This window comes from Clytia hemisphaerica, unplaced genomic scaffold, assembly GCF_902728285.1.
Source record: "Clytia hemisphaerica strain Z4C2 unplaced genomic scaffold, Clytia hemisphaerica genome assembly, whole genome shotgun sequence".
Taxonomy (NCBI): Eukaryota; Metazoa; Cnidaria; class Hydrozoa; order Leptothecata; family Clytiidae; genus Clytia; species Clytia hemisphaerica.
In genome coordinates this window covers 105,170-124,158 of record NW_027103674.1, presented here as the reverse complement: position 1 = coordinate 124,158, position 18,989 = coordinate 105,170, and the positions used below count along the sequence as shown (strand labels likewise).

At 36.0% G+C, this 18,989-nt stretch overlaps 1 long non-coding RNA gene across 1 annotated transcript; it reads right to left on the bottom strand.

Moving 5' to 3' along the window:
* Positions 1-8,383: 8,383 nt before the first annotated feature.
* On the bottom strand, positions 8,384-9,712 carry LOC136803404 (uncharacterized). Its single transcript, XR_010846144.1, has 3 exons — positions 9,685-9,712; positions 8,927-9,206; positions 8,384-8,549 (listed from the first exon to the last, which is right to left on the bottom strand). It is a non-coding gene; the product is annotated as an uncharacterized lncRNA (long non-coding RNA).
* Positions 9,713-18,989: the final 9,277 nt, after the last annotated feature.

Sequence of the window (18,989 nt, the reverse complement as noted above, 5' to 3'; positions counted from 1 at the left end):
GCTTTAATGAGACAAGATACCAAATCGGATTTAAACATTTCCATATCGTAAACCCGATCATTAGCTACTGATAATGTGTTAACGGTGAATAATTCAATCTGAAGGATATCCGATAATAATCGGAATAACATGGGCGGGATATCAGGTGATCCTTCCATAATGAGAAGGGCGTGGCCGTTAGAGAAGTTGGATTGTAAAATTTGTAGAAGACGGTACATGATGCGAGCACGGTCCTAAGAATATAGAATAAAAATATATTCCATTGAAAAGTGTCAAGGAGCCTCTGTCATTCATGATTGTACAAGGACATCCTCTGAACTCATCGGAGAGGCCCTTACGAAACCATTCTTATAGGCTTCACAATGGTTTGTGCGACTGATTAATGTCTAGCAATTTTCGTGGTCAGATTGCAAAAAAAAAACAGAAACCATTAAAAATCAAAAATAATTACCTCAAAAATACCGAGGGGCAAACAACTCAAAAAATGTATGATGGTTGTTATTTTTATTTGATTTTTTGACTTTTTGAAGATGTCTACGAGAAATTTTTGAGTGGTTTACCCCCCTTATAACCCCTCGGGAAATACAACAAGAAATCTTAATGATTCTGGGAGAATAATATGATGGGCACTTTTCTTTATACTGCTTGTCCGTTCACTGCTTGTCGGAATGCAGTGCTAACGAATAATTGCTTCACCGAACAGATTGGAGAAGTCAACATATAATTACTTTAAGGGCAGAAAGATTCGCGGGCAGAAAGTTTCGCGAAGTCAAAAAGTCGTGAAATTTAGCGAATTAAGTTTTGCGAATTATAGTTTTAGCCGAAATCTCACAGATAGAACTTTCGCGAATTCATATAAAATTTACCTTTTTTGGTAACAAAAACTCATAAAACACGCAAAAATTTAGCAAATAGTGCAAAACTGAGTAAGAAGAAATTTTTCGCAAAAGAAAACTTTCGCGTTTTTCAGGTTTAAATTCTTACCTGGCCTGACCTGGCAGAAATTTTCGCGAAAAAGGCTGATCAAAATCGCGAAAAAAAGTTTCTGCCCTTAAAGTAGTTAAAAATACAATACCTCAAAGAAATAGATCTTTAACTTTGGGTTATCTTTGTTGAATTCCATCAAATGGTTCTTCAAGTAAGTTTGAAGCTAAATTGAAAAATTGAAATAATGATATCAAGCAACATGCTGAATGGACCTACCTAATGATTAACATCAGATGAAAATAAGAAAAAAGTGACAATAATTGTACAAAAATTCAGAATGGAAAAATAAAGCTTGTGTGTTGAATAATGTAAAATGGTAAAAAGGAATTTCCCAAAATACGAAAATCACTTAAACCCTTCAGGCCCAAAAAATCCTATTTTTAAGCAGTTTTTGGCCCAAATTTGCCCAAAAAAAATTTCCTTAAAAATCTGGCACCGTCACATTTTGGGCATTGCCATTTTGCATCATTGTGCAAAAAATCAGAAAAAAATTATGAGTCAACATTGAGAAAAGCTATATTTTCTTATTTGGTTAAAGGGAATTTCCCCAAAATACGAAAATTCGTCTTTTAAGGCGATTAAGAATTTTCCGGGAAAAACGACTTAGGTCATTCTTTAGAGAATCTTGCCCTCCATCTTTGTACAAAAAATCTGAAAAAAGTAATGACAGGATTTTGCACAAAGTCCAAAAAACCCTATTGTTAGGCAGTTTTTGGCCCAAATTTGCCCAAATATATATATTTTTCGAAAATCGGGCTCCGTCACATTTTAGCCATTTTGCATCATTGTGCAAAAAATCAGAAAAAAATAATGAGTCAACATTGAGAAAAGCTATATTTTCTTATTTGGTTAAAGGGAATTTCCCCAAAATACAAAAATTCCGTTTTTTAAGGCGAATAAGAATTTTCCGAGAAAAACCACTTCAGCCATTCTTTAAAGAATCTTGCCCTCCATCTTTGTACAAAAAATCAGAAAAAAGTAATGACAGGATTTTGCACAAAGTCGAAAATACCCTATTTTTAGACAGTTTTTAGCCCAAATTTGCCCAAATATATTTTTTTTCGAAAATCAGGCTCCGTCACATTTCAGGCATTGCCATTTTTGAGCCAAAAATCAGAAAAAACTAATGAGCCAATAAACAGACGGACGAACGGACAGACACAGGTTAATTTATAGGACCTCCACCGGGGTACCCGGAGGTAGGTCCAAAAAGAAGATAACAATGGATTCAAAAGGCGATTCAAAAGTCCCCTGGAGAAGGAAGTAACACCTGACGATTTTGGCCAAATTTCACATATTCAGTTCTTTAAGAATTACTTAATTACTTTACTTCTTCCTTAAGTTTTAACACCCCTTCTCTCACGGCCTCGGCGGAACTTTTTCCCATAGCAGGGACAAAAAATTCTATCGAAATCTTATCTGGCTTAAAAAGCCTGTGGGGATGGTTTTGGGTCGCAATTTTTTAACATTGAATTTCGAATGGTGATAAGATAAAAGTCAATTTCCCAGTTGAGGGTATTTTTCCCAACGGAGACAAAATTTTCCAGTGATTGGGGGTGTGACACAGGGGTGTGAAAATTACAATAAATTCAACAAGAGCTTACTTGTTGAATAGAGAACTTGTTGTTCATTGGTGATTCTTGGTTTTCCCAGCAAACGACCGTTTGTGTTTCCTTATCCACCACGATGTTCGATAGAATCGGAACCTCATCTTCCAAAATCTCCATCTAAAGGTCAGACATATTGTGCTAAATGGAAACCATTCAACCATAACCAGATAATTTGAGATTTTCGGCCATTCAAATATTTTGGTCCAACTATTTTCCAAAGTTTATTATGGTAATTTGGAATATTCAAAAAAAAAAGAATTCTTATACACAGTTACACAGTTACACGGAGCGTTGAAAAGTTTTGTAAAATAGTTGAAAATTTCACTAAGAGCCGTATAAAAGGAATTAGCAGGCTAAAGATCTCAAACCTCAGATTTTTCAATTAACCTGAAGATAGGTGCAATTTCTGCTAAAGTGTACAGAAAGTAACAGGTTTCTGATTATCAAACATTCCTGGTTTTTTATGGAACATCAATCATAATTCAGGTGGATGATACATATTGCGAAGCTCTTTATAAAATTGATTTAATGAGTTAGCAAAGAAACTACAAAAACATTGATGTGTCAAAAATACCGTTTTACTTTGCGTTTATTTATTTTTTTCGATTTTAGGAGGGCCGTTTATTCCAGGGGGACGACTAAAGAAGGGGGCGTTTATTAAATTAGTTTAGTCTAGAGTCGAATATTTAGAGCAAATATACCCTTTGTTTTAGTTCTTTATCAGGATTTAAGTGCAAAATTTTTTTGGTTCAACAACAAAAATTGCATCGAAAACTGCTCTGGTTACAAGAATGACTAAGATCTTCCTTTTCAAACCCAATCAACACTGGTATTGAAATATTAAAGTCACAAGTTTCTAATAAACGCCCCTCCCCTAAAGGGTGCGTTAATTCGAAGGGGGCGTTTATTTGAGGGGGGCGTTTATTCGAGGGTGCCTTTGAAAGAAGAAGGGCGTTTATTCGAAGTAATACGGTATTAGCCTCCGTCTCAGAACGCGGTCAGAAAATTTTGCGGATAATTTCACAGCGAAAATGCATCCAGTGAAATGTAAGTAATGTATCGTGATTCAAGTCGACTGACATAATTATACACATAATACATGTTACAGGTTCTGCCTACGGATTCTCAAGCTCGGCTATAATAAAACTATTACATGTTAGTAGCAGACCCGACTGACCAATGTCATGTAGCAGGTTGAAACATGAGTTTTTGCTGGAAAGATGCAGTTTGTTTTCAAGTTAAATCTTCAAAATAAAACAAACTGTGTGGGTTTCTTTACTTCCAAACAACCTACCAATAGTTTTGGAACACTCCATAATAAAGGAAGATGGCTCTTTTTGTGGATTGGCTTTCTGATACCCCATACAAACACGATGTGACATGAAAGTGAAGAGACATGATTTGTTGGTTTTTGTTTGATTTGTTGACTCATATATCTCATGGCAAATGGGATAGTAAATGACTTTTCATGTATTGCTTGGCTCTACATATGATACCTCTAACTTTGAACACCTCCAGAATGTTGAAAAAAGCATTTTATGAGATAAGTTTCAATTATAATTTTCATGGAAATTTTTAATCGACAGATTTGGCTTGGCGTCAGTTTTGTTTGGTTGATGTTTGGTATCCTGATCATTAAAAGCAATGAAATGCCATGCAGTCACTCTACACATGATGCCTCCAGCCATGATTGGTATCAGAATGTTGGAAAAAAAACATTTTACGAGAAATTGTTGATGGAAATTATATTGACTTATTTTTACAATTTTGGCGGTGTGGGTTTAGTTGGTTGATAATGTTTACAATGTGGGATGGTTTTCAAAAAACTGTTATATTGATTGTTGTTTGTTGGAATTGATTACCAAAAAAAAAGAGAACCTTTTTTTGATAAATACTTTATTTTTTTCATGAATCGAAAAAAACCGTGTGGATAGTATGTCTTAGTAACCAATGCAGTGTCTGTTTTCAAATTTTGAAAGCTCTATACCTACTGAATTGAAGCTCTGACTAGCTCTGTTTTTAAAACTTTGAGCCATGTTTTTTTCTTTGTTGCTATTAAAGATAGATTTTTAAATTGTCGTAATGTAAATTTATGGTAAAGTTTTTGAGTTTAGTTCATCAGCAGTACATACAGTAGTATTTTTTTCAGTAATCCTTTCTTGTAAATATAGTAACATTTAACCAGACTCATTGCCCTCATTATATTCGAATAAATTGTATTTTTTTAGGACTGATAAGTACATATTTTTAAACACCAAAACAAAGCAAACAACATGCCAGTTCTTTCTGGACAAATACATATGTATACTTTTATAGTTCTATTTTAATCAACCCTCTCAACTGCTGATCTTTCAACTATCATTTAGGAGTATAGAATGGGCTTCCATAGTACCATTTTCTCTAAGTATTTTGTGCAAATTTTCAACAAAGTAGACTTCTTGACTGTCCTTGTCCCTTATGTTAAAGTTGTTCTGATGGAGGACATTGCTATTTTTGGTAGCCTTCACATATCAATAAGGAGCTTTGGTGTAAATGTTTTTTCTGATGAAATCATACTAATCTGAAACTATTAGGCCTTTATGAACTTTCTAGAACAATAATCTTGCTCCAATCTTGAGAAACACTGGAAAAATAGGTTAGCATTCCCTGCCATAATTTCACAGATTTCCTCTGCTTTCTGCTTGAAAACGCTGTCGTATAGCCGAAAACGAAAGTGAAACTGTGAAAACGTCCGCAAATTCGGGCCCAGTCCTCTTCCGAGACGGAGGCTAATACCAAAAAGTGGTGTATCTCGCCACAGAAGGTCTTGGGGACAATGCACAAAAACCGATTTCAGGTCCTACTTTGCTCTGGCGAACATATTTCATTTGCTGGCACAAAGACTTATTTGTGGTAATCAAAACACTGAATCAAAAAAAATCTCTGCGTCGTACAATTCCAGTCGCGAGGTTGTATAATCATAAAGAAATCATACCCTTTACAATATCCTTAACAATTTTTCCAAAAAAATATGCTTACCTGTTCCTTAGCTCCTTCTTAGCGATGGTTTTAAAAGTGTGACGCCACCTTTCTTTGTCGACGTCATCAATCAATACGTAATGATATGTCCAGTGAAGTTCATAATACCATGTGTTTAAAATATCACGTGGTGCCGCATCAGATGGCAGGGAACGGCAAAGTTGCCTGTAAAAGATGAATAAATTTCCAACAGTGTGTATTAGACGCTCTCTATAAGAATCAAAAAGAAAATGGCACAGATTCAATTTCGATTGGATTTGAAAAGTTTTCAAATTCTACATATATTATAACAGTCCCTTTTAATCTGTGGAAACATGTATTTACTTAGTAATTCCAAAAATCTGAAGCTAGAATTGCAAAGTTCAGGTTCTTATTATATCGTTCGTATAAAAAATCGCCTCTTCCTCGAGACGTAACTTTTTCTCTTCTGGAATAATTGGAAGGTTTTCCTATAGCCATTCGAGCTTTTAACCTCAATAAATGTAACATACTCTATATTGAATTAGTTTATAGACTTACGTGAACAGACGTTTGAGCGTGCGCATGGTTAACACATAATGGAAACGTTGCGGTGTTCTCAGGTACATTGTTTTCATAACGTTTTGCAATTCAATTGTGATGGAAACGATCTATGAAGGATTGACGGAAAATACAGAGGTTTTTGAATGTTTCTTGGCATATAAATAGACCTGCTCGTGTAGAATCATGGTAGAATTCAGGGTTTACTAAAAACCCCACAAAGAAAACCGCAGGTTAGGCCTGTCACGGCGAAATCCCGTCTTCCAAAACTTTCAAGCGTTGAAATTTTCCCTGATCTTCAGGATTCAGAACAGACTTCATCATTGGATGGGTTGGCAAACGATATCATCCACCAGGATGCATCTTCTCTTATCCCCCCCCCTATTTTCTACTTTCCTATCTTCTATCGTGTTTCTAACTGTTTAACTGTCTAACTGTCTAAGTATTTTTCTGAAATTTGCCCATACCAGTGATATGAAAAAGGTCTCCGACCCCGGCTCAAAACCACAAAATGCAAGCAACCTTGGTTTACAAACAGATTTGATACATTGCCTGTCTGTATTTTTAATTCAAGGATCTGGTTAAATCACACCGTATGCTTTCTTTACGTCGAATTATCATGTGGGAAAACAGCTTAATTTATTAGTCTATGACGAGTGTGCTAATATGACCATATAAAGGGTTAGAGAAATTGATTCATGGATTTCCTTGAATTTCTTCTCCAACTATTAGAGCCTGAGCACGAAAGTGAAGACCATACTGTAGACCGTTAGACCATATAGAAAACCGTTTATATTTTATCGGACGGTCTGACGGTCTACTCTATAGAAACTCTTCACTTTCGAGAGATAAGAGAATTGAACAAGGATTTATTAATGAAATACATATGGCAATACAAACAAATCGAAGGGAAAATGTTAATTTAATTTTGGACTCTTTTTGTGTGCAAATATATAAGAAGAATTAGTTTAGGGACTAAAAAAATAAGAACAATATTGAATCTTTTCACCTCTTAAACATTTTTTTTCATTTTCAATTTCATCGAGGGCAACACTTATCAACATCAACAACAACACGTATCAAATTCTAAATTGTAGTTTGATTGAATATTTCTTAGCAGAGACTTGTACACTGGAAGATCGGGCTGAAACTGCTACTGGAGCCACAGATTGAAAATCAATACACATTATTTGTCTTATATCTTGAAACTCGCCTTTCAAACTCAAGTATCGGCACGACATCGCAAGATACATTAAAACCACAATGGGGAATAACTCTTTTCCCTTTGAGGATTTTTACGAAAACTGTCTCTCGATTGATAATAGCACGGGCGTTTGCAGATTTATTAGTTTGCATTGGTTTGGAACCATTCGAAGCTGTAATTTCCTTGACAAATTTCGACGAAGTGTATTTTTTACCGCCCGTTATGATGGTGGCACAATTAGCAATTTGGTACGGTGCTACAACGTTGTCGGTTTACATTTTACTGTTGATGACAATCGAACGTTTTATCGTCATCCGTGATCTGTTTCATCCATTAAAAAGACGCAATCTGATTGGTGGGTTAAGTTACATTGTTTTCATCACCGTGACAACCTTCGCTTACTATTTTCAAATTCTCAAGAGACCGCTAAAACAAATCTATTTACTTGAAATGGACAATACTTTAGAAATTATTGGGTTTACCGTTAATTTCATCTTACCCTCGACAGCTAACATTGTCATGTATCAATACATATACTGGGTGGCACAATCGCAACGAAAACGTATGAATGCTAGACTAAAGGCTTCGAATCAAAATCCAATCCGTAAAATGCAGATTTATAATTGCGTCATGATTTTGTTTTGCGTGACAAAATCATGACGCATTTATAAATCTGCATTTTACGGATTGGATTTTGATTCGAATGGCTTAAGCTAAGGTTAAATTGATAAGCTTTCATGTGGCTGCAATGGAATGCTTCGCTTGTAGTGTAGCAAATAAACTAAGTATAAGGACTAGGAACATTTTGTTGAAGCTCGACTGTTATAATTTTTGAGCCTGAAATTGTTCATGCCCTATTTATATTTTAAGGGCAAAATTTTCGGCTTTTTACCCAGTTTTTAATTCCTTATAAACCCTCAAATTCTTTGAGATTCAGCAATTTCAGGCTCACCCTTGTTCTTAATTTTTGTTTTTATTTTTCGAAATTCTTTAGCCTCACTTTTGCTTTACATCTTTTTTTTTTTAGATTGACGTTTACATTTGATGACCGGTATAAAGTTCACCATATCTCGAAGGTAATCATTTTCTTGTGTTGTTGTCAAGACGAAGGTGATTTCTCCTAGCGATTGTGTTTGTTTACGGTATGGGTTGTATGCGCTATTATGTTTGATGAGTTGTTGTAATAGATATAACACTGGCTCCGGGTGATGCTGGAAAGAAATAGTACAAATCACTGATCCCTAACTACTTGACTAGATCGGGCTTCTCATATAAAAATAAGCGTGTCCAGTTTTAGAGCTGACTAGTCCGCCATCTTGTTTTCAAATCTTGTCGTCAACAGCGTGATTCGAATGTTTTAAAATTCGAACGTTCGAAAACCCAAGGTAAAATAGAAAACAACATGGCAGACTCCACGACTTCAAAACTGGACCCACTTCCACGGGAAACCTGCGGTTAGTTTATCTAGTGTGTAAAGGAATATGATATCTGTGGTACAAATATATGTAGGGTATTAAAGTTGCTAATTGGAAAAATGTATTTTCTTGGTTTCTGTTGAATTAGAGACTATTTCATAATTTCCTATTACCTGAAGGTTATGCAGATCTTTGATGAAACAAACAAATTTCTTATTCCCGATCGGTTCATAATAATCCGAATGTTTCCATTCTAACACTTGATTCAATCCATAAAGATTCACACGTTAAAAACTCGTTAGCCTGGATCAATAAGACACTAATGTCGGTGCCCTCAGGCTTGTTGTGAAGATATTCGTCACGGAAGAGAGATGCTTTACCGCTTCCGTACGCTCCGCTGAGGATGATCGACGTTCCGTTATCAATAAGCGCGGTCACTAGATAACTTATGCTCTGAAAAAAAAAAAAAAAAAGCAACATGCTGAATAGACCCACCTGAGATAGATTGTCGGAAACATGCTGAATGAAAATGAAAATATTCGAACGAAAAAGGAAATGACATAGAGATGCGTAAGCTTGAAAGCATGACGAGGCTTGTTTCACGCTGGCTTTGTTTTAGGTCGTCCTCAGTCAGGATATAGCCAAATCAAAACCTAGCCTTCAATGTCGCAGGAAAACACATACATATTAATTTGCTACAATAAGGGAGTTGACGGTAAACGAAGCAGATCAGAACTAATATAGACCTTTAATCAAGTTTTGACTAACGGACGAAACCAAAATATTTCCTCAGCTAGTAATCTTTTCAAAGGAAGTCAAGTATATTGGTAATAGGGGCCTGCCTAGTTATAACATAATAAAAGTGACAACCCTCTTCGAAATCAGTTTATATTTTTTTCGGAGTGACCGAATAGCAACGAAGATGACTTACCAAATAAATTCCTTCTTGAACGAAATTGTAACTTTCATGAAATCGTAGACACTTTGAAAAATATGAGTGTCAGGATTGACAATGAAGTTCCACATCTACGAGGAGAAATTGTGACATAATAACCAAAATAGACAAAAACTATTATTTTGGATAGAATCTGAAATCCTGAAAATTGGGCCCCATGCAAAAATTTGAAGTTAAATGAAAGCAAAATGAAGAATTATGATAACTAAGAGGAGTATCGTCTATTGTTTGGGTTAGTTATTCTAGAACAATTTCTAACGACTGAATGAAGTTCCTGGAAAAGTTCAGATTTATTTTTAATTATAAGAGCGAAAATATCTCAGTCAAGTGAGGCTTTTGGATACATCTGCTGTTCTATTTATATAACACCTAACAGTAAGCTTAGCGTATTGTTGTAAGGGCCTAAATCAGAACCCAGACTTCATTCGACAGTGCGCTTGCATAGTGTGCACCCCCCCCCAGAATAGTGGGGGGGGGGTTTTGCTGATTTGGGTCGAAAATTTTCAGGTGGGATTTGGGGTTTTCCAGGTTTTAGGTGGGAGAAACAAGTTAAGGTGGGAGTTAATTTCTTTAGGTGGGACTTTGGGTGTTTTGGAAAAAGTTAAAGTAAAATTTTTTACCATGCTAAACTTTTCTTTTTATTATTACCATAGACATATGTTATTACAGGTCATTTGATGTTTGAATAAATATCTTTAAGAATGATTTTTTCAACTTTTGCTTACCTTATTACACTTATATAACTAGTCAAGTAAAAGTACGCGGGTAAAATGAGTGCGAGAATTTATTAACGCGAAAGGCAGGGTTTTCGAAAATAGCCACGGCTCGAATTCTGTTTAAACATTTGTAATTAACACGAGGTAAGCAATTCGCGTTAATAACATGAGTAGTTATATTAGTGTAATAAGGTATTTTGAGAAGCACCAAAATGTAAGAAATGGAACTATATATATACGAATAATTGGGGGGGGGGTTCAGGGGGTAACCGATTCCGCAATTCCGCCAAATCTTTCTCCAATTTCCGTCAAACCGTCTTAAATTGAACCAAAATTTCGTCACCGAAAATTCCTTTGAAATTCAATATTTTTGTCGAAAATTCCGCAAATTTTGAATATCTTTTACCAATTCCGAAATTCCGCAAATTTTTTTGCTAAATTCCGTTTTTCCGCACTAAAATTGTCTAATTTTCCGTCTCCGTCAGAGAACCCAATTTCCGTAATTCTGTCTAAATTTTCGCCAAATTCCGCCACTCCGTCCGAAAAAAGGGCCGATTCCGCTCCTCCGCCAACCATGAAACCCACCCCCATAATTACCCCAGTAAAATAATGATAAAAACTAGACTTACATAATGTGAACAATACGCAAGAAATATTTTTGCTCTTATTTTTAACAATCATAATCGTATATTGACGAACAATGTTTTGTGGACCGTAATGTACGAAGCAAAAGACGGGTTCTGTTAAGAAAAATTTTCTTTCGGTAAACAATACCCCTATTGTATATTGATTCAAGTTAGAAATTTTGTAAAGAAATTTTGTTTTGTTCCTCGAATTAGAATATTTTTTTTGTTTTTAGCTGGGATCTGGGAGTCTGGGATGAAGGTGGGAATTTTAGGATAAGGTGGGACCTGAATTTTCAGGTGGGACCTGGAACCCCCTTGCACACTATGGCTTGTAAATTGAAACTAAAGTAGCCTTAATTTTAAGCCAAATTCTGTGTAAATATAAAAAACCATGTAATTACCTCTGATTCTTCAGGAAGGTAAATTTCTGAGCTCCACTTCTCCGTCCACCATGTTGAAAACTCATGACGTTCATTAGGTTGAAGTAACCCAAAGAACGTCCAAAAAGCAGCGAAATTCATGTAGTTGTCACAATCTGATGATATAGTCACGTGACCAGATAAACCCTGAAAATGATTGTCAAACAAAATTATAATGGCATAACAATAAAAACATAATTAGTGCAAAAAAAAAAGCGTAAAATGCAGGTTTCATGGTTTCATGGGAATTGTTGTTCTTACATTTCTCCCCAAATTTAAACCCAGTCCCTAAGTCCCACCTTTTTTATGGTTCTGATAGCGCCTCAAAATTGTATCACGTTGATCAGTGAAATCGGAAAGTGGTAAAAGTGGCTCTAGGTGGGTGTATGATTGACCTTTCCCTATTTATGAAAAGCATTGTTAGATCTGAAAGGGGTATCCAAGTGACTGTATAAAAAGCAGCAACAAACCAATCAGATGCTACCTCAAGTACGCATGCGTCAAACGTCATGGTAACAAATGCATCAAAAAGAAAGTGTGGAAATTTTGCGTTTTCAAATTCACATTCTTATCAATATACCTTACACTGGAAAATATACTCTCAAATAATAACATGAAACATACCCAGCTGGCACGCAACGTTGTTTCAATGTTTGAATAACGTTCAAAACGTCCATATAACGTTAAATGAAAGTTAAAAATAACGTTGTGTGCCAGCTGGATAAAGAAGATGTTATGTCTGATAATTAGAAGTTCTTACATAGAAAATGTTCAGCATGTTGTATACCAATTGATACTCTTTGCACGCTCGTTCTTCAGTGGTCAAACATTCAAACTTATGAGTCATATGATCTAAAGTCGCTTCTATGTACTGTGAGCACAACTCTACGATATGATCACGTGTAAGCTGGAGTTTTGTGGTGGCCCAGATTTTCAAGAAAGTTTTCCATGATGGATAAAGGCCATCTGTTGAAACAACGGGAATGTTGGAAATGATGTTTGAAGGTATATCTTCTACCTGCTCAAGCTGTAGAAAGAAAAACACATGTGAAAAAGAAAAGTTCTAGTTAGACTCAAGACTGTAATTTTTCCAGGGTACGTGACAATCTTTCTTAATGGAGTAGAGGGCTCAGAATGGGAGAGGGGACCCAATATTGCAAAATTGATTAAGCTCGAAATTTTTTTTTTTTACAAATAACGCGAGCGAAGCTAGTAACTAGTAAGGTTTAATTCCGAGTTTTAAACCCAAAAGTTGTCCGTTTTGCCGAAGGTGTCTGCTAATTCGAGGTTCCATTGTGTATAAGTGCATTCAGAATCTAAACCATGAAAGATCGAATCAAAAAATCTCATTAATACCTGTAAAATGAACCTTATATTGTGCGGTATCATGAGACGATTCCCATTGTCCAAGGTTGTGAAGCCTAAAAAAACAAGAACAATTTTATACGTAATGTGAAAGACAATCGATAAATCAGGCAAAGCAAAATTTGTCTCGGATGAGTTCAAAGTTGTCCAAAATCATTGCTGACCGACGAATCCGATGCTTGCTAATGATAGATTTAAGGGAAATTATATGCACCAATGAAAATAGGTAATGAAAATGGAATACCTAGAAATCAGTACTTCCTATCATGAATATGTAACTCTCTGGTAGCTAAAGCCACTCACTAATATAAAAATAATTAAAGTTATTACCTTTTGCAGATAGCTCTTCATTGATCTAAAGCATGAAAAACAGAAATGTCATAATTCTAAGAACATAAAGTTTAGAGTAACGAACGAACGAACGAACGAACGAACGAACGAACGAACGAACGAACGAACGAACGAACGAACGAACGAACGAACGAACGAACGAACGAACGAACGAACGAACGAAAAAATGAATGAAAGAATGACAAACCTTTCCATCAATGATAATTGTAAAAACCTCACTTTTTACAGTTATTTTTTCTTATAAATAATTTTCTACTTTTTCTTTATTTTTGGCACGCGCCGTATTCGCTCGCTTCGATGTACTTAATTTTCTTATTATTTGATTGGTAGTTTATCACGTGACTTTTGTGACTTATTTTTATTGGCTAATTTTTCACTTATAACGGCCTCGTGTTTAGAAGGTCGCTCTCTTATTTCAGTATTTTATAGAAGATAAGGTGCATCATGAAATTTATTGAAGATATTGTTTGAAGTGACTATCCTGGTTTTCCTGAAAGGAATTAACATAAATTTCCGTTTTTACAATAATAAAATGCGGTCGATCGACATTGTTTTTATTGATTGCTCGTATCAAAGAGCCGTCGTGCCAAATGCTACATACAAATACAGAGAATAGTGGTTCATTTGCAAATTGATGCAAATTCAGACATAGAAGAATTCGCGTATATTTCTAATTTGTGGTGTAGTATCTTCTGGTCGTAATGAATTTATCCTTTTTCATCGACCAACAATACCGTCATTCACTACGTTACGTTTTCATCAGATGTAAAATTTTAAACAAAGACCTAATGACATCCTGTTTCTGTTTCCCGAGTAAGAAATCTTTACTCAGTGAATACAAAATTTGAATAGTTTTCTTCCACCGGGGAAATAAGAGTGCAGAGCACATTTCCTACTGTTTGTAACTTTTTCGTGCTGAGAACGTTTTTTTAGTTCTAATTCTCCAGTGGGGAGATTTCTCACTGGGTCAATGAAAACAGTCTAAATCGCAGACCTCTAAAAAACCACAGATAGTATAAGGCCCTAAAATGAGCATAAATTTGTTAGTGGATGCCAGCAGCCAAGTGTGGTACTGGTATAAAATGATATTTTCCACTTACCTTGAGTTGTTTTCAAAGTATCCAAATATTTGTTGACGAGTACAGGCTGAAGGCGAGATCACATCTACTTGTGTATTCTTTTTGAACTTTTGATAAGATTTCAAAAAACCTTGGATGCATTGCCATGATAAATGTTGGTTCTTACCAACCACACCAATCTGAATAAAAATGAATGGGAAAAAAAAAAAATAAGATTCTAAAAAAATGGAAGGAAGGACGTGAATATTACCATAACAAAAGTGAATTGATAGACTTACAGCTGAAGCAACAAAAGTGGACTTTGCTTCATTTCGAGCAGAGTGTCCAGGGGTAGGCTACTGCCACAGTGTACTGACCCAAATCATATCTGGCGATGGTTTCTAAGAAAATTTTCCCTAAGAAATCAGATTAGTACCCTTTAAATCTTCTCAGACATAAATGGAATTAATACAAAAATATAAGACACAAGAATTTACATAAGTTTGAATATGTCCTATACGTTTTTTAAATAAGAACAAACTATATAAGAACATAAGGCTTCGACGGCCAAAATACTAAGAACAAGTTAAGAACATTTTAAGGCTTCGCAGACTCTAAAACACCCGATTTTTTAGGAAAATAGACTAAAATACTCAAAAAACGGTGAAAATAAGAACATGTTAAGAACATTGTTAGGCTTAAAAGTCAAAAAAATAAGAACATCCAAAGGCTTAAAAAATTTTGGATGTTCTTATAAAAAAACGTTTAGTCTAAGAAAGAAGAGAGCTGAAGACGTGCTCATCACACGATATCTATAAAAAAGGTCTGAAACTAGCGAGAAAATATAAATGGTAGCAAATCAAATATAAAATAATTACGGCCAATATGGGGTTCTCTTTCACTTTTGTTTACAACCCTATTAGTTAAAGCCTTGCAGAAGTACCCGCCTGGTCCCCTGACAGGCAAATGAAAGCTTTGACAAAAAATGTTATACCAATTTCGAAGGATCTTTCGATTTCTGCCATTCGATTGAGTTTGGTAGTGAGTGATTCATTAAAACCATCAAAATGTGAGACAGTATTGATTACACGGTAAATCGATTCTTTCTCTGTGAAAATAAAAAAAAAAGTTGAGCGTTAAAATAGGTCTGCAGTAATAAACCTACTACTGTGTTTCTCAGCTTTGTCAATTGTCCAAAATAAGACAATCCGACAATCCAAGAAAACGAGGTCTGGAGTTCAGTTTTCCTTCTGCACGGTTTGACGAGATTCTGTAATTTAAACCTTCCAGATGTTGAAAATTTTCCTGACCTTCAGGGCATGACGTAAGAAAATTTCTACATCGAGTACCAGATAAGATCGTGGCCTGATTCCTACTGTTGGACGAGGTTTTTTTTTTTTAATCATTAATTTCTTGATCTCCAAAAGTATAAAATTGGTTCTTCTTACAAGAAGTTGAAATATTTTATGTATATGTTATGTATATAAATGTATATAAAATTCTGCGATTTAAACTGATACGAAGTGGACAGCTAAATCATTAATGGAAGCTTAGTGGGCTGGTCGGCTACATAGTATTGAAATAGTAAATCAATGGGCAACCTAATAGAAGACGCTGAAAGATAGGTTCGTCGGATAGGATGATATAGATAAAAGTCACATAGGTCGAATTGTGTAGGTTGTCAAAAACCTAGTTATCCAATGAAATAGTAAATATTAAATATTAGGGAGAAAAACTACTAATATAATAATATTTTAATATATTCATAGGAGATCAAACTGAGAAGAAAATTCGAATGTAGAATAGACTAGACGTAATAGCGCAACACCGATTTAACATCAAAACTAACATCATTCGGTTGAATTTGTAGATATTGTGATGGCAAAATTGTGGAATGGCTGCGGTAAAATAGAATATAGGTTCGGTCTCATTTAGGAATATAAAATGCTAGAATAATGTTTTAGATAGAATAAAATAAATCTTAACATAAAATAAATATATCAAAAGGGGAACGCTAGAATCGCTGGTGGGCTAGAAAACACACGAAGTCCAAATATATAGCAAGTGATTGAAAATAAATGACCTTAGAAAAAAGACTAGGCTGCAAATGCTAAAGACTACACGTAAGTATCAGATACTAGATCGACTGTGTTGATTAAGTTTTTGACTCGAGGTTGAATTGAATTAGCTTAGAGATTTGGCTAGCGCCCTATCAAAATAAAAATTCCAGCATTTATCAGCAAAGCTTTCCTTTTTGTCAATTCGTTTGATATCAACAGGCAAGTTGTTGAAGCATTTTGCGGCCTCATGTGCAAAGGTGCCAGTTAGACGAGATGTGTCCTCAATGTCACGTGCGACCAAATTACCATTTCGGAGCTCTCTGTCTGGATCCGGTTGTCTATTGAGTTTGAGGTATGACGGCCAGCTGGGGTTGTGGAGAGCGCTATGGGCAATCTTGGCGATTGTTAGATTAAGCATCTCAGAAACTGGTAACCATTCGAGATCGATTACGTCGCTGGTCGACTTACGTCGCATAACGTTTGAGCACGAAGCCAGCGGCGGCGTTCTGGACTTTCTGAAGACGCTCAATCTGGGCTTTTGTAGCATCGGATAGTAAAGCGATGCCATATGTCAGAGAACCAGTGACTCCATAAGCATCTTGCGCTGCTGCCATGATGCGGTGTTCTTGAATCGTTTTAAGCTACGTAACGTGGCAAAACAAGGGTATGGTTGACATGTTCAGTCCAGTCTAGATGCTCATTAAATCTAACACCGAGAATTTTGAAATTTTTGACCAGTTCAATATCCTGTCCAGCGCTTTTGATAACCATGACGAGTTCCGCGAGGGAATGGCGTTGTGCAAGTTGTCTGGTCGAAAAGATTGTCATTTTTGTCTTTTTTGTGTTTAGACAAAGATTGTTTTGCTCAGACCAAAGGTTGATGTTGTCTATTTCATTTTGGATCGATTCGATGGCGCTCTGCAGTTCTTGGATCTTTGTGTGTCGGAGTAGCGTAGTATCATCGGCATATAGCAGGTATGTGCTCGGACCGTTGGTGTTTATAGTGGTCACATACAAGTTGAACAAGATCGGGCCAAGTATACTCCCCTGTGGAACGCCAAACTGTACGTCTAATTTGCTCGATGATTTATCGTCGATTTGGGCGTATTGTTTGCGTTCTGATAGATAATCTCTAATCAAATAAAGTACTTTCCGAGAGAAGCCAAGGTTGCTAAGTTGTTTTATTAAAGTTCGATAGTCAACGGTGTCAAAAGCCTTTGATGAGAAATCGGCAAATACAGATAGTGTTACTTCGCTTCTGCTCATTGCAACTTTAATATCGTCTTTCAGTTTGAGTAGGACGGTTATAGTTGAATACGATTTTCTGAAACCAGACTGACTCTCGAGGTAAATCGATTTTTCTGCGATGTGCTCGGTTAATTGTTGGAGGATAATTCTTTCAAAGACTTTTGACAAGATTGGCAAGATGCTGATTGGTCTGTAGTCTGTCAAGGATTGGGGGTCGGTGACTTTGGGAACTGGGCAAATTCGACTAGTTTTCCATTCTTCTGGGAAGGTCGATGATTGGATACAGTTATTGATGATATCGGTTAGAGGTGATGTGAGATATTGGGATACTGGCTTGATGAATTTTGAAGGGATGTTGTCGGGTCCGGTGGAACAATCTGATCTAAGTTTCTGGATAGCTCACGAAACTTCATCGTACGTAGCAGGACGGAGATAGAAGCTGTCTGGATGTTCGGGTAGTTTTTCAATGAACAATTTTGAGAGGTCTCTTGCATTTCTTCCTGTTGTCCTCATGGCAGTTGAGTTGAAAAACTTGTTAATTTCGTCTGGATCAACGTCCATGCGTTTTTGTCTGGGATGTAGTAATTTGTTGATGACTTTCCATGTTTCGGCTGAGGATTTGTTAGCTAGGAGGTTCTTAAGAAATTTCTTTTTCGCTCCTCGGATGGTCGATTCGAGGTTGCTCTTCACGTTTCTTAGTTGGTCAAGTTGTTCATTGTTGCGGTTATTTTTCGAATTTAGCCGTAGTTCATTTTTCTGCCGTTGTAAATCTCGGACATCAAGATCTTTCATCCATGGGGACGAAGGACGGGTCAGTTTGATCTTACGTACAGGTGCGTGACGATCGATGCACTCCGTGATAAGTTTATTAAGTGCATTGACTTTGTCTGAGGTGTTATCGAAAGCATACACAATGTTTAATGGTAACTGTTGAAAATCATTGATATAGTCTGCGAGTACTAAAGTTCGTTCGTCTCTAATGTATTTGTGCCGCGGTTCATATCGAGGTTTGTTGATTTTGAGGATACAAAAAGGTGAATCGTGGTCTGAGATTTCGTCACATAAAACAACATCGCTCGCTATAAGTTTGGTGTCAATGTTTGTGATAACATGGTCGATTAGAGTTTTGGAATTTCGTGTTGGTTGGGCTATAAGTTGTTTGAGATTGAGCGTTCCCAGTATGTTCTGGTAAGCTTCGTTTGCTGGTGACGGTACAAGTAAATCGATGTTAAAGTCACCTGTAATTATTATTGGACCATGATGAACAATTGCGGCTTGGGAAACAAGTGATTCGAATTTGTTGAGCCACTCAAGTTTTTCATTTTGTTTACTGCTTGGCTGATACACAATGCCAATCAAGACATTCGAGAGACGGTTCTTGCCAGTCAATTCAATCCACTGGTGTTCGATAGTTGTGTCAAAGGATTAAATATCTTTA